This window comes from Cibotium barometz, chromosome 56 (genome assembly GCF_041138505.1).
Source record: "Cibotium barometz isolate CiBa-2024 chromosome 56, ASM4113850v1, whole genome shotgun sequence".
NCBI classification, from domain to species: Eukaryota; Viridiplantae; Streptophyta; class Polypodiopsida; order Cyatheales; family Cibotiaceae; genus Cibotium; species Cibotium barometz.
The window spans coordinates 10,515,509-10,531,078 of record NC_141101.1 but is presented as its reverse complement, the minus strand read 5'-3'; positions in this window follow the sequence as shown (position 1 = coordinate 10,531,078).

Genomic DNA, 15,570 nt, shown 5'->3' with positions numbered 1-15,570 from the left:
TATTCAGATCGACAACTTGGAGAATGGGAGCTGTAGCTATAGCTACCTTAAGTTTTTCAAAACGTCTTTGCTGGGAATCCCCCAAACGAAGGTCTTTCCCTTTCCTTTAAGCTGATTTGTCAATCAGAACGACTATCTTAGCTCAGTCCCTTCCATTTTCAACACAATGAAAGTTAATGGGAAATCACATCCGGCTATCTGGATTTTAGAATTTCGGATGCTTAATTATTTTGTAGAGAATAAAGAAATAAAGAGGGAAACTAAACTATAAGTGAGTTATGGACCAAGGATAAAGGTGAAATCCCCACACTTTATCTTATCCACTTGTATATAATTCATTTTCTCTACTTTCTAAGAACCATGCCTACTTTTTCTTAAACTATAATTAATCTCTTTTGATTTTCTTATGTGGATTCTTCATGCTATGCTCTAATGTGAATTTCTTTGTGTATATTTGAGTTCCTTTATAATTATGAGTGTATAACACAAGGTTAAGCTCTATTATTATTGTTGTGGGTGAGGTATCCTAGATAGAAATTTCTTGTGTGAAAGAGAATACTTTCTTACTACACTTTAGACTAGAGTGGAGGGGAGACATGGTAGGAAACAAAAAGCTATGAGAGATGAGATTTGAGTGATTAGTAGTGATTGGGGAAGAGGAAAAGTGATAATGGTATTGATTAGGGAAGAGGAAAAGTAAAAGAGAAGGGTGTAAGTTGAGATAAGTTATGTGAGACCCAATTGAGGAGAAACTGTTTCGATTATGAGACCCAATTGAGGAGAAACCCTTTCCATTGTGCAAATCTCAAGGATCTTGGGTAGTAGTAGACATTTGGAGAAGAAACTTCATTCCTTCTTCTTAGGAAGTAGTAGACATTTGAAGAAGCAACTTCATTGCAAGAGGAGCAAACATTAGAAATAAGCAGGATATATATAGCTCCAAGGAACAAATTCTAATATCAAGGATTGAATCGCTATAGAATGATATGATGCACATACCACTATGGAGAGAACACAAAATCTTGCTACTTGGATGAACTTCCAAGTCACATCAATGGAAAGTGGATTCAAAATATAATACCTTGAGGTAGGGATAACACTGTTAAATGATATGAGTGGTCATGATAGCATGATTGTTTTGCGAGGGATAATCCTAATGTACACCCTATCATAGGAGGATATTGAAATAATAGATAAAATAAAATTTATCACAACAAGTACTTCTTAATACCCCCATCACTATCAATTCCTTTGATGGTTACACTTAATAAAATATAAAATTTAGCTCTTCAAAAAAACTATAAACTTGATATAATATAATAAATTATTTATCCATAAAAAGAGTAAATTGAAACATATTAAAAAAACATTTCAAGTGATAAGAGTAAAATTTGGTTAATCCTATAGTTCTGCCTATAATTGACTACAAGTGTAGACCTTGGGCTTATAGATTTTTGTTTAGGGATAGAGATCTGGCAAGAGTCAAATGGAATCTTCATTTCGCAACAAAAGTATGCACGAGAAATTATCAAAGCATTTGGCATGGCTAAGTGCAAGTCAGTGGTTACCCCCATGGAGCTTGATGCAAAGGTTTCTATGGAAGATGCTTCTCCACTTGTGGATATGAAGGAGTACATGAAGTTGGTGGGGAATTTGATCTTTTTGTGCAATACATGGCCTAACATCAGCTTTGCAGCAGTTGTTGTCTCCTTAGCACGTTCTCAAATCAGCCTTGAGAGAACCACTGGTGGGGAGTTTAATCTTTTCGTGCAATACATGGCCTAACATCAGCTTTGCTGCTATCCTTAGCAGGTTCTCAAATCAGCCTTGAGAGAACCATTGGTGTTGAAATACATCGAAGATACAATTGGGTATGGCATCAATTAGGAATCAAGAAATTCATTGACTAGATTTTGTGACTTGGATTGGGTAGGAGATTGTAATAGTAGGAAATCTTTGTCAAGTTACTATTTTCTTATTGGGTTCAGAATTACATTCTAGATCTGGATCACTAAGAAGCAGCCTCTATAGTGGCACTTTCTTCTATAGAGGCTGAGTAAGGCATCATGCTTTACTTCATGTGAAGTAGTTTGCTTGATGATGGTTAATTTGAAGCAAAAAGTGCTAATTTTTGAGCCAAATGAAGTAGTTTTTTTAAAATTTTGGTAGTTTTTAAAGCTGAAATTTAAAAAAGGACTTATTTTAGCTAGGTTTTTATGCATTTAGGGATTTATTTTAGGAGTTTAATTTATTTTTAGGGTGTACGGTTTAATTTTGAGCCATTCTGATGTATTTTTTTTTCAATTTTTTTTTCCCCAAATAAATTGATGGGAGCTCGAGAATGTGTTGTTAAGTCTGATGGAAGTGCGGGAATCTATAAAAGTGAGTAGATTTAGCAAATATATCAAATTTAGGAGTAAAAATAAGTGAGAAACGACCACTTTTGGGTGCTTGGACATTCGAGACATGAAAGGGTGCATTTTTAGTGTGAAGTGTCCTTCAAGCTTAAGGGAAGGAGGAGGTTGTAAGGAGAAATTATGAATTTGAGGGTAGCACCATTTTGGAGGAGAGGGGTAGATAGAGTTAGATATGTTTGAATAGTGCAAGGAGATAGTCAATCTTGGGGTGTTAGGCCATGTCAGACATGATGGAAGTATCTATTCTACGTTTTGAGGCATGTAGGAAAATTTATTAGTAGTATTAATCATTTTAAGGATAATTATTAAGTTTTATGAGACGGGATAATCATTGATTAGAGTAATTAGAGATGGATTAGTATCAAGGAGCAGGAGATTGGGAGTCTAAAGTACTGAAACAACATAGTCTCTGACTCCATTGTGTTCAAATCAACCATTTGTTAAGGTAATGCATTTTGTTACTAAGTGAAAATCATAATAATTAAGGAATATTAAGAGTTTGAATGCATGCATTTGATCACTAAAATTAAACATGATTAGTAGCCATTTTCTTAATCATGATAGAATTTTAATTAATCGATAATAATTAAGGAATATTAAGAGTTTGAATGCATGCATTTGATCACTAATTAAACATGATTAGTGGCCATTTTCTTAATCATGATAGAATTTTAATTAATGTTTCTAATTTTAAATTAATTTCTAAAATAGACTACAAATTAATAATTAATTAAAATAGGTGGATTAATCAATGAATTATGCCTAATGGACATAGACAGAGCTATATTTGGTATTAATCTACTTGTGATAAAAAATTAAATAAAAACTTGATTAATTTGATAATTATAATTAAGAAATTATATGATTTTTGGATATACTACCAAATGAGTTAGTAATTATTAATAATTAGTAAATTATATTTAATTAAGACTAATAAATAAGTAAGTAATTATTAATAATTAGTAACTAAATTTTTAGATATACTATTGAATAAGTTTGTAGTTACTAATAATTATATATAATGTGTAAAATATTACCAAAAATTAAGTAAGTGTTAGAGAATCATTCTAAAAGTGTTAGATTATGAAAATGTACTTTCTAAGAAATATTATCTAATTTTCTTTAATTCTAGATAATAATTTAAAAAATTAATATCTCATAGAGGGAGAAAGGAATTAAAGAAATTTTTGAATTGGGTAGATCAGACAAGTTGGCAAGTCTTGTAGAGTAGAATCAACGTCCTTGAAGCTAACGATGATCAAGAAGTCTATGAGTTGTCCGCAAGTGAGGTGGATATTTATGAAGCTCACATCCGAGAACTCATGGATAGTTTATATATGTAGGATATATTAAATCTGGTGTGCAGGTGGATCTGGAAGTGGTGGTGGTGAAGAAGATGGATCTCTTGGTCTTGTTTAGCAAAGCAGGAAGGCCAAAACACTTAGAAGTACTAAGGGCAGATATCAAGGGATCCTCAGGGCAAGGGCGAGCATGTGTGCTCAAATACAGATACTGCTTTGGCCCAACTCCACATGCAATATATTGTGATTGAGGAGCCTAGGCATTTCACCACAATGTCAAGCAATATAAGAATGAGGTCAAGGCACTAAACTGGCCAATCAGCATTTGGAGAAGCGTAATGCTGAACTTGAAGATGAAAAAGTTCATGATTTGGCCAAGATTACAAAATTACACGAAAAAGCTATTGCTTCTACTTAGCTGAGAGATACTTTCAAAAAGTTGGAATAGTATGAAGAAGAACTTCAGCGCCTGCAACATGAACATACATAGTATGTAAATATGAGTGAAGGCAAAGGAAGAGTTTTGGAGGTGCATGCAAGTCAACTTAAAAATTCAGTTCAGGTTCTGGAAAGGGAGATGGAGCGATGTTTTATATGCGTACAAGAAGCAGTGAAAACTTTACGCTCCCATAATCTTCCACTTCCCTCTAACTAGCAAACTGTGCAGAATATCGTGGCCCATTTTAGTACAAAAGTGCCACCTTTGAACCAGCAACTGCCTCCGAAGGATCATCGTCAAGCAACTCCGAATTAATGCGGTAAACTTTGAAGCACCCTTCTTGATACAAAGAGCCTACACACAAAGGCCAGTCCTCTAAGGGTTCAACTCATACACACAAAAAAGGTGCCATTACCTGACTATATGGTCAGAGTGACCATTCAAAGGTCGCGAAGTAGCTTGAAGATCTTCCAGAGTCCGACAATTTGGAAGCCTACCAACCTCGTTCTTTTTCCCATTATCTAAATTCTCTATCTTAATCTTATAAACAAATCCTCTATCTTAATCTTATAAACAAATTCATCCATCTGCTCGCATTATAGATGTCAATTTCAAAAACCCATTCGATAGAATTGGATTAGGTTTCCAAGAAAACTTTTCTCAGGAAGATACAAAATCTGGTTTTGTCATTACTTATCCTTATCGTCAAGTGGGTTTGTATCTTAATCGAAAACACCTTATAACACAAAGCGCAATCACTTTGAAGCATATCTACACAAAGAGAGAAGTAGAAATATATGCAAATACAAATGGTTTGCCGACTAGTCTTTTGAATACTTTTGTCTTTGTGTTATTCATTTATGTTCTTTGTCTATAATGTGTTATCATGAATAACGGTACATGTTGGCTATCTTATGGCAATAGAGGGCAAAAAGCTAGACCCATGGGATTGGACGAGATTAGGCTGACCCTGTAGATCTGGTCAAAGTTATAATGGATTAAAACTTGAAAGAAAGAGGTCAACTAGACCCGAGATTGTGGGTGCTTTCCAAACATGAGACCCAATCTGTTTGCAAAATTTAGATACTTGGAAAAAACATGGATTAGATTTAGATTTAAGGAATTAGCGAATTCTTGGTAGGATTGGACACTCTTGTATTAAGCCTCTGGGAGCCCCAATGGATCCTCCTTGTGAGAATCCAGAAGAAGACATTTACTTGGTGGAATCAACTTCATTTTCGAGTGGAAGGTTTAAATCGGGTAGGGGTCTCACATTGGGTATCAAATCTAGGTTTTCCATTTTGGAAATGAAACTTACAATATTTTATTGGGTTTCATTTTAGATAGCCCAATTTATGATTTGCCCTTGCCTTTTTGGGATTACCAATTTATCTTTTAAGCATGACATGATGGCATTCACCTTCTAGCATCTCTTGTCTACTACTATTGGACTAGAGGAGAGAAGTTATCTTGCTTGACATTACGAGGAGCTCTACTTTCCTACCCATATTCTCTGGAGACAATGATGGTATTGTGGTCATAAGATCAGTGCCATGGTTAGCATCGAGATGTGGTCAAATAATGTCTCACTTAGAATGATTCTGATTCACATTGGCATTCGGAGATCAAATTTTATGGACCTATAAGGATCGCTCTTAGAATTTATCATAGGGTAGAGTTCTTTACTCCTATGTACAGCCCATAGCATTGAAGCACTCCCATATGTCTCAAATAGAGTTTATTGAGGGGTGTCTAAATGTGCTTATAAACGATCTATGTATGCAAGAATCTTAGTTTTTTCTGCTAGATTGTAACCTGTTTAAAAATAATAGATATATGATGTCTCCTTTCTATATGTTATATAAAATTATATTTCATTTTAATATGTAAATTAAAATTTAGTATGTCCCAAAACTTTTCTTCTTCCTTGGAGTGACAAGCGGTCCAAGTAACTTTTGACAGTGATAGAGTGATGGTGGCTGTAAATTTTTATCTTAATTATCGAGATTTTTATTTTAAGTAGCCTTATCAATCTTTGTTTATATGGAATGCCTAGATTTTGGAAAGGAATATAGAATTTGTAGTAGAAGTCTTTTTACCCTAGATGAGTATTTAGGTAGACTTGAGCATGTATCTTCCTCACATAAAGTTTAGATGAGTATTTCGCTAGACTTAATCACATGAGCATGTATCTTCCTTACATAAAGTTTGTAATTATAACGATTATAATTGTTTCCAACTTTTTGGATTCTAGGGTTAAGTTTATCCCCCTTGGTTATGTAATAAAAACTTTTGAAAAAATAAAAGACATCCTTTTCTTATTATGTAATAATTACCAAAATTTTGAATTAAGAAAAGTATAGGCGAATATTGTTGTTTCCAAATTTTGAGGTTTTTCCCCTTTGGCATGTAATAATTTTTTTTGAGGAAATAAAATACATTATTATGTAGTTATTACCAAATTTTAAATTATAAAAATTTGTTTATTTCAAAAGAATCGTGAGGCGTGGCCATCGTCAAGCTTGAAACTTTATACTCGTAATAGAGCCACTAGATAACAACATTAAAGAAGTGCTCCATAAATCTCAACCTGTACCCTTCTAAGGAAAAGGCAACAACCTTGGAGAGGTAATGTTAAATTGGATAGACTCCATGGACGATTACTTTGATATTGTAGTGTACAATGTTGGGAGTAAGATGGCTCTTACTAGATTAAAGATTACTAATGCAGCCCGAAGCAATTGGAGGAATTATCTTGAATCTAACAATCTTAATTAGGACTAAATGAGATAGATGGACATAAAGAATTTCCTTCATTAGAGATTTTCCTCCCCTGAATGAATTCATAGAGCTCTCCCAAGCTGGCACATCATCATCTTACATAAGCCTTGTCAGATATGCTCCAGGGAATGGATGATGAGAAGCTTCTCCATGGGTTTATAAGAAGATTGGATCCTACTTTGGATAGTTCATGCAAATCCTTCATCTAACTAAAGGCAATTAGGATGGCAAAAGATTTTGCATAAGCCTTTCCCAAAGAGACGGCCCAATAGAAGCTCTTTTTCCCCCTCCTCTAAAGCAAGCTACTTCAAATTCTAGTATGCCCAAAATAGGGGTCATGACTGGAGCCCAAGTGTTTGAAGCTATTGGGCTTAGAGGTCATGACTCTTTCTCCCAAATGCCAAAAGATTCGCAATTCTAGCTTAAGAGAGAGCATAACGGCTTTAGACATGCCAATAACTAGGATATTTAATGAATGATTACCTAAATGCACGAGTTTCTCCTCCGACTCCTCCTACTTTAAGATTTTTTTCCAGAGACCTATAGTTTTAGCCTAGGATAATCAAGGAACTCCACCTTAAAATTGGAGAAATCAGAGGAGGCCAATTCTAGTTCAATCAAGATGCTTCTAAGGTCATGATGATAACTAACCGCGAGGAAGAAGAGAAAGGAAAAATCCATGCCACGGAAAAGCATCGAGGTTAAAATCAATAGATCTCTATAATTCAAACCCCTGCCAATTTCCAAGGTAAAGATTTTAAGCTTTTAGTTGACTCGGGGCAACACTCATTCTTTCATTTTGCTTGGATCTGTGCATAAGTTAGTAATTGACCAAAAGCACTGTAAACCAAATGCAAGTGGAATTGGCAAATGGAAAATTTCTTTCATTTTGTTTAGATGTGTGCGTAAGTTAGTAATTGACCAAAAGCAGTGTAAACCAATGCATGTGGAATTGGAAAATGGAAAAGTTCTTTTCTCATTCCATGAGATAGGCGCAATTCCATTCTCCTAGGATGGGAACCTAACCGAATGTAAATTAAGGATCTTGCCCTTAGGTATGTATGATGGGATTATTGGTATGTATTGGCTCACACAAAACCAAGCCAATATTCATTATAACAAAGGAATCATCTCCTTCAAGGATCTTCAGGGGGAACAAGGTGCAAAAGATTGGACTAACTGGAGCTCTTACCCTACAACTTGTTAAGGTGTCAAATTTATTGAAGGGACTCAAGAATGTTAACCCATTCCTAGGGTTAACAAGAGCTACTACCATTATCTTACATCAAGGAGCCAAGGTAGATACACCAAAAGGTCATACATTCAAGATATGAAGCAATGGTGTCCAAATCTATAACTTGGACGGGCACTCGTAATGGTCCGATAGAATACTTAAGGCGATTACCGCTTCAATAGCATGTGGTAGTAAGTTAGGATGAATTCCTAAGTGATGTACTTCATGGATATATTATGAGAGTAGTCATTGTAATAGCATTAGATCTCTTATGAGTCATGTGTCTGGCCGGCCACAATTTAAGTGTGAACACTTATGGCCATGTATATAAGTGAATATCTCTCATAATATAAGGATACTCTCCCATTGTGCAATAGAGTCTTGCTCTTGCTAATCTCTCTCCCTAATGCATGCTAGTGAGTGTGTGTGAGTGGAGTGAGGTGAGAGGAGGGACGAGTATCTGTAGTTCAACGTGGCGATGTGACAACGCTTGTCGGAGGTACAGTGGAATTGCTTCTCAAGGAGTTGTAGAGCTTGGAGACCTCAAGGGTTATGAGCTCGGCCATTGGAAAGATCCTCACGACAGTTGCGGTTCACTAGGTAATTCTTGTTGGATGTGTTTCAAGGGAGGCTAGGGTGAACCATAACATTTTTGGCGCCGCTGCTGTCGAGAAGCCATCCCTTGGCTTTTTCCATTGTTTTTCTCTAATCTACGCATTACTCATTGCGCATTGTCTTGATTAATGGTTTTCCATGAAAAATATGTGGATTTGAAGGTGATTTTTGTGTGATTTGGTGTAGAATAGCTCTCTTTTTTGTTTTTGTAATAAAGAATGTTTTTTTGCTTAATTTATTTTTTTAATTTTTGATAATGCGGTTTTTAATGTTCTTAGGACTTGCACATAGCGTGTATTACCATTGCATCAAACAATACAATAGAATGCAATTTTTAGTGAATGTTAGCTCTCTTTAGAGTTAAACATAGAAGTAGAATCATTAATTTTAGCTTAAATTGTGTGTTTTTTGTTGGAATTGTATGCATTAGAGTGTTAGCAAGCATTAGGAGTAGCTTAATCTTTTAAATTGGATTTTGTCAAAGAGTAATTAATCCACTTTAAGAGGCAAAAAGATTAGAAAATATATTTTTTGGGGTCTAATTTGGTCATATAAGCATTCGAAATTAGTGTTTTGGGAGCATCTAAATGCATCAAAACATCTAACTGCATCAATTTCTTCATCAATTGGAAGAAATTGGCTCTCTTTTACTTAATTTTGCATAAAGAGGAGACATTAATTAAGAGTTTAATGAATCTCTAATCATACATTAATTTACACATTAGTTGATACACTTAGCTTAGCAATTCCATAATCTATCCAATGATGTGCTTAATGGTGTGACTTAATTAGTGATTAGTGCTTAATTAGAGCCCTTGATTAGTTTAAAAAAGAGAAAAGATTAGTGAAAAGATTAATCTTTGATTAATTTCTAATCACTTTTTTACATAACTCATTAAGGGTAATGAGCATTGAATGAGTAGATACCCATGAGTTGTCAAATTATCCATTTTGGGAGTCATTTATGAAGGGTGTAAGGGGGTATTATAAAAAGGTTGACTTTTTTTTATTCCCACTTGCCTTTTTGGGAAAATGCCCATATCTCCTTAATTTAAAATTAAAAAATATTTCACCCAAAACAAGGAAATTCAAATCTCCCTCTAGACTTTCAAAAAAATAAAAAAATCCGCGTGAGCCATGTGTGAACCATTTTTACACTCTCACGCCTTAAGGGTTCACATCTTAGGAGTCCGCGCCAAAAAAAACCCATGTGAGCCATGTGGCTCATGTCGTGAACCATTTCTACACTCTGATGCCTTAAGGGTTCACGTCCTAGGAGTCCACAAAAAAAAAAATCCGTATTATGAGCCACATGGCCCACACCGTGAACTATTTCTGCACTCACGCCTTAAAGGTTCATGTCCTAGGAGTCCGTACCCCAAAAACAATTCGCGTGAGCCACATGGCTCACACAGTGCAACATTTCTACACTCTCACGCCTTAAGGGTTCACGTCCTAGTAGTCTGCGCCCAAAAAAAATCCATGTGAGCCACGTGGCTCACATCGTGAACCATTTATACACTCACGCCTTAAGGGTTCATGTCTTAGGAGTTCACACCCTAAAATAAAAAATAAAAAATAAAATTCATGTGAGCCACGTGGCTCATGCCGTGAACCATTTCTACTTACGCCTTAAAGGTTCACGTCCTAGGAGTCCGTGCCCCAAAAAATATATTTGCATGAGCTACGTGGCTCACGTCGTGGACCATTTTTGCACTCACGCCTTAAGGGTTGGTTCACGTCCTAAGTGTTTCACACCGTGAAGCCTTATTGTTTAACATTGTGAAATAGTTCCGACGCAAAAATAAAATAAAATCCGTTCACGTTCTAAGCGTTTCACACCGTGAACCCCTACTATTTCACATCGTGTAACAGTCTCCGCGTAAAAAAATCAAATTTGATAAAATCCGTGAAGTTTGTTTCATACCGTGAACTGTACCCTGCTAGTTCACGTCGTGAAAGGGGTCCGTTCATGTACACAAAAAAAAGACTGGAAAATAGCCCTGTTTCAAGACTTGTATCTCCTAAACTGTGAATCCGATGAATGCGCTCTAGTGCTCTCATCGAGCTCTTTGAAATTGGTTGTGACCATCCGAGGGCAGAATCGATCCTTTTGGCATTCGACCAGCAGCCTAAAAAATTGGCCCAAAAATCAAGGCAAAAAATGATTCCTAAAGCACTAAAAATTCACCCAAAATAACGCGAAAACGACTGCGAACCATATTCAGGCTACTTTTTGAGGGTCTAAACGACAAAAATCACGAAAGACTCAGAGAGACAAAGTTGTAGTACTCAAAAAATACTACAACTCTCTCATGGAGAGTTTTTCCAAATTCCTTTTAAAACACCTTCAAAATCAGGCTGCGAGACAAGAAAAAATTCTCAAAAAAAATTTTGCATCTTTAGACAGTGATGAAAATTAGGTTTTAAGATCTCCTCTTCCATCTGGGATACTAGCATGCACTTTTTCTAGAAAAATATCCATAAGAGGTCATTCACATGCGTGTAGCACATAAGTTGATTAGGGTAAATGGACACTTGTTTGACACAATAAAGAGTACACCAGGCCTCTTGAGGCTGTAAACGGGCTGTGAGAAAATCTAAATAAAAAATAAAAAATGATGCTCGCCCATTAAGGAGCAATTGACAGCGTTAGACATGGCAACGATAGAGGAACTACGTGGGTTGACACTCTCGCTGAACCCAATGGCTGACATCTTCAAGCCATTGAGATCCATGTCCTCCGAGCTACAACTCCCAATACCATTGCCATGCCGACATCAAGCATGTCATTGGGTATTACACCCCTTGTCACTTCAATCCCACCGGGCTTTGGTCCTTTACCTAATATTCCTCCAAATCCTATAGGTACCAACCATTTACAACCCCTAGATGCCCACACCTTGGATATATTGACTCATCTAGGAAGGGGGGTTGCCCAAGGACTAAGTGAGTCCCTATCCACACAAGAGCACTTACACACGGCCTCAATGACATACAAAAATACGACCGTACAGATTTCAAAAATCATGGGCAAATATGATGGAATGACTAATCCTGTTCAATTTATACAAATGTTTGAACAACAATGCGAAGCCTTTGGGAATCTAAACTACCCACCAAGGTACATGCGTTGAACCTATGCTTAGTGGGAAAAGCTACCTGATGGTTCATCACATTGATGCCTACGTTCAAGACAAACTTCAAAACCTTGAAAATAGCCTTTATCCACGGCTTTTCGAGACAAGGTGATTGGTGGAGTGCAACGACAGAACTCTATTCAATTGAGCGAAAACAAAACGAAACCATTAGAGACTTTATTCTTTAGATAAAACTCTTGGACTCACGATGTGTCATGGGAAAAATTAAACGATTCTCAATTGAAGAGATGTTTCATGTGGGCTTAAAGAAAAATAGCTTACACAACTTGATCATTATATCTAATCCAAAAACATTTGATCAATGTTGTAAAGAAGCAATACGGTTAGATGACAACATGATGAAAGATAATCATGATACGAGATGTTCCTCATCTAAACCAAGTGAAGCAATGGCTAACGAAAATTTAATCTCGGAGTTTTCATTCCCTAAATTCTATGCAGCGTTGCTTAAAAGCTTACAATCGACATCTCTAAGAGAGGATGGGCTCCTCCAAAACCAAACATCCTTAATGCCTCTCCAAGTGATGAGCAAAATGCCTTGTGTTTAGTGCAATCACTATACGACCATCCCAATTCCCATTTTGCGTACAAGGCACCTATTTTTCTGTACTGCATATATTATATAACCTTTGGTCATAATACTACCTAGTGTCCTAATTCATCAATAATTGACTCAAAACCTCCATCTCCCATGCACCAAATAGAAACAATCAAAAGGGTAGAAACTTCTCAAGAAGCAGTTAAGCAAATACTTTAGTGTTTCTATTGTCATGGACCATACAAAGTGGCTGATGGCACAGTTTAGAATACTTTCATGCCCACAATCACTGACACTTTTTGTAACCCCTGGGTGAACTTTGTGGCATTGACCACATGTTCCAAGATTGCCTAAGGCAAGTTGCTTCACTACAGCTTGTCTCACACAGAATATAACTACAAACACCTTAAGTGTAAAAACGAGCAATTGTCTATGCACGGTACCCTTGAATGTGCTTTAGTGATTGCAATCCAAGGCCTGAGAAATGGTCAAAAAGAACACAAAAGATAACACTTTGAAATGCACTCCAGTGTCGTCTATGTCTACGAGTCCGACGAGACGGCATGCAGCTTCTCCTCTTCCACGTCCACCGAGGAGACATACCTCATCCCAGACACACTCATGCACACCCTCACAGCCACCATCACGTGCTCCCTCAGAGCCACCGTCACGTCAGGGCTCACAGCCACCGTCACGTAGACAATCCCCTAGTCGTGACTCCACCCACAGCAGTAGGAAGAGTGGGAGTGGAGGATGCGGCGGGTGCTTTGGTGGGGGAGGTGGGGGAGGTAGTAGGGCACGCGGTGAGAGAGGAGATAGAGGGAGAAGAGTTAGAGGAGACAGTTCGAAAGAGGAGGAGATGAGAGAGGTGGAGAGAGTGATCTGCTATGATGTGACGGATAGGGGCGGGATAGTGATGGATGCGAGGGGGAGGGAGGTAATGGAGTACATGCGTGGGGTAGTATCAAACTCGTATAGAAATTGTTTTATTAAATTTAAAGGTCAAAATAGCTGATTAGTTGGGGAGGTGATAGAGGCTGTACATAGTCGGTACCCCAATCCCCCACATGCTACATTCTCGGATGTATGGGGAAGGATGCGAATAAGGGAGATCTTAAGTAATAAAAGATCTCACCTTAAAAAACTCGCGTACGATGACCGGCTAAATGTAGCTGCGGGTGGCTATCCTGCTGAGAAACCTGCCACTGCGCACAAACGCGAGTGGAAGGAGGCAAAGAAACGAGCAGAGGGTGGCATGAAGAGCAGGCAACATGTGGAGGCACGACGGATCTAGATGGAGACCATTGGATCTTCGCATTTTGGATCTGGCGGCGTCGAGTCATGGGAGGCAGAGTTCGTAAGTATCTTGCCACTTTATTTGATTGTTTACTTAATTCATTGATTCTATGATTGTTTTAATCTTACAAATTGTGTTGATTATGATACAGCGAGACGACGGGTTACGGGGAGGAAGCCCACAACCCACGATACTGCGTATGCTCGCTGGCATAGCAGACGTGACACATGGGCCATCTTCAGAGCCGAGGGACGTATTACGGACGCGCAGTTCGAGATGGCCATGAGACCATACGGTCGACAGGTACTTGAAAATTCTAAACGAATGATTTTGGTTTATTGAATTACATATATATATACTTATATACTATATATTACTTGAACAGGCACAAGCTGCTGATGATCCACCCGCCGCCACTGTAGAGGGTGGACGTGAGCACTACTCATCGGACATTCCGACCGATGTGAGCTCATCTGAGCATGGAGGGAGCATCGAGTCATCATCTGGGTCTGAGTAGTACTCAGACTTATAGTATCACATTCCATATTGAGGATGTGGTTGTATATATTTTTTTGTAAACTGAAGCCATGGGCTACTTCAAGATATGGAATCCCTTGTATATATGTGTGAAATTTTGATAGTAATATTGAATCGTGAATCGATAGTATTACATTCATGTCTGTCTTGAATCGTGTATTGACAATGTATGCATTCATGTCGTTCTTGTCTTAATCTTCCTCGTGCATATGTTCTTCGTGGATGGTCTAATGCACCAAAAAAATAAAAATCCAGAGAGTGTTATTGGGTGCTGGAATGCTGGAACAGTATTCAGGCACCAAATAGCACTCTCTGGATTTTTTTTTTGCTCTCTGTTCACGTGTATAAACGCGTCAAAACTGCTAAAAGTCGCGTGTATATACGCGGATAATCTGTAAAATATGCGTATATAAACGCGTCAAAACTGAGAAATACGCGTATATAAGCGCATCTACATTAACAAAACGTGTGTATAGACGCATGTATCAACGTGTCTAAATGCATCTGAACTGAACAGAATGCGTGTATACACCCGTGTATGAGCGCATCTGAGCAGTCCTATACACGCGCTTTTACACGCATGTCTCTGGCCGCGATGATACACGCGCTGATACACGGGCCCGCTACTTTTTTTCACAAGTCATTTTTAGTGGCTAGGAGCGCGGGTATGAGCCCGATCCCTTGCAGTGACAACTAGAATCAGTCCAACACATTTTGCTAACATATTTTCATGTATGACCTACTTGCTTTGGACATGCACCTTCCATATATATGCATGAGGCTACAAGTATGCTTATGTTAACAATGCTTGTGCACATGTATAGAAAGTGTGGGAGTATCAAAGGTGTAGAAAATGTATTCTCCAGTGTGTTGTGAGCATGCAATATGCAATGTAGTGTTACTAAAACTCAATAAAGCACTATTGCCCACAACTTGAATTTTTCTAGGGATGTTTTGGTATGCAACACACTTATTACAAAACACGACAAGTGAGGAGTCATCATTGAAGCAAAAATTTTATTTTGTAAGGTATTCAATAGGGACATTGTTTCATGGATGACATTGTGAGCACACTCACTCCATTACCTCCTGGAACAGCATGGTAATACCCTAGCATGCATGTGCAACACACCTCTAGAAAAATTCAGACAAGCCAGGCACCTGAACAAAAATTGGCTGCACAACATGTGTAAAGATGCTCACCTCTGTGCTTGGAGTGGCATCTGAGCCTAGCTGCATGTTGAACTTCT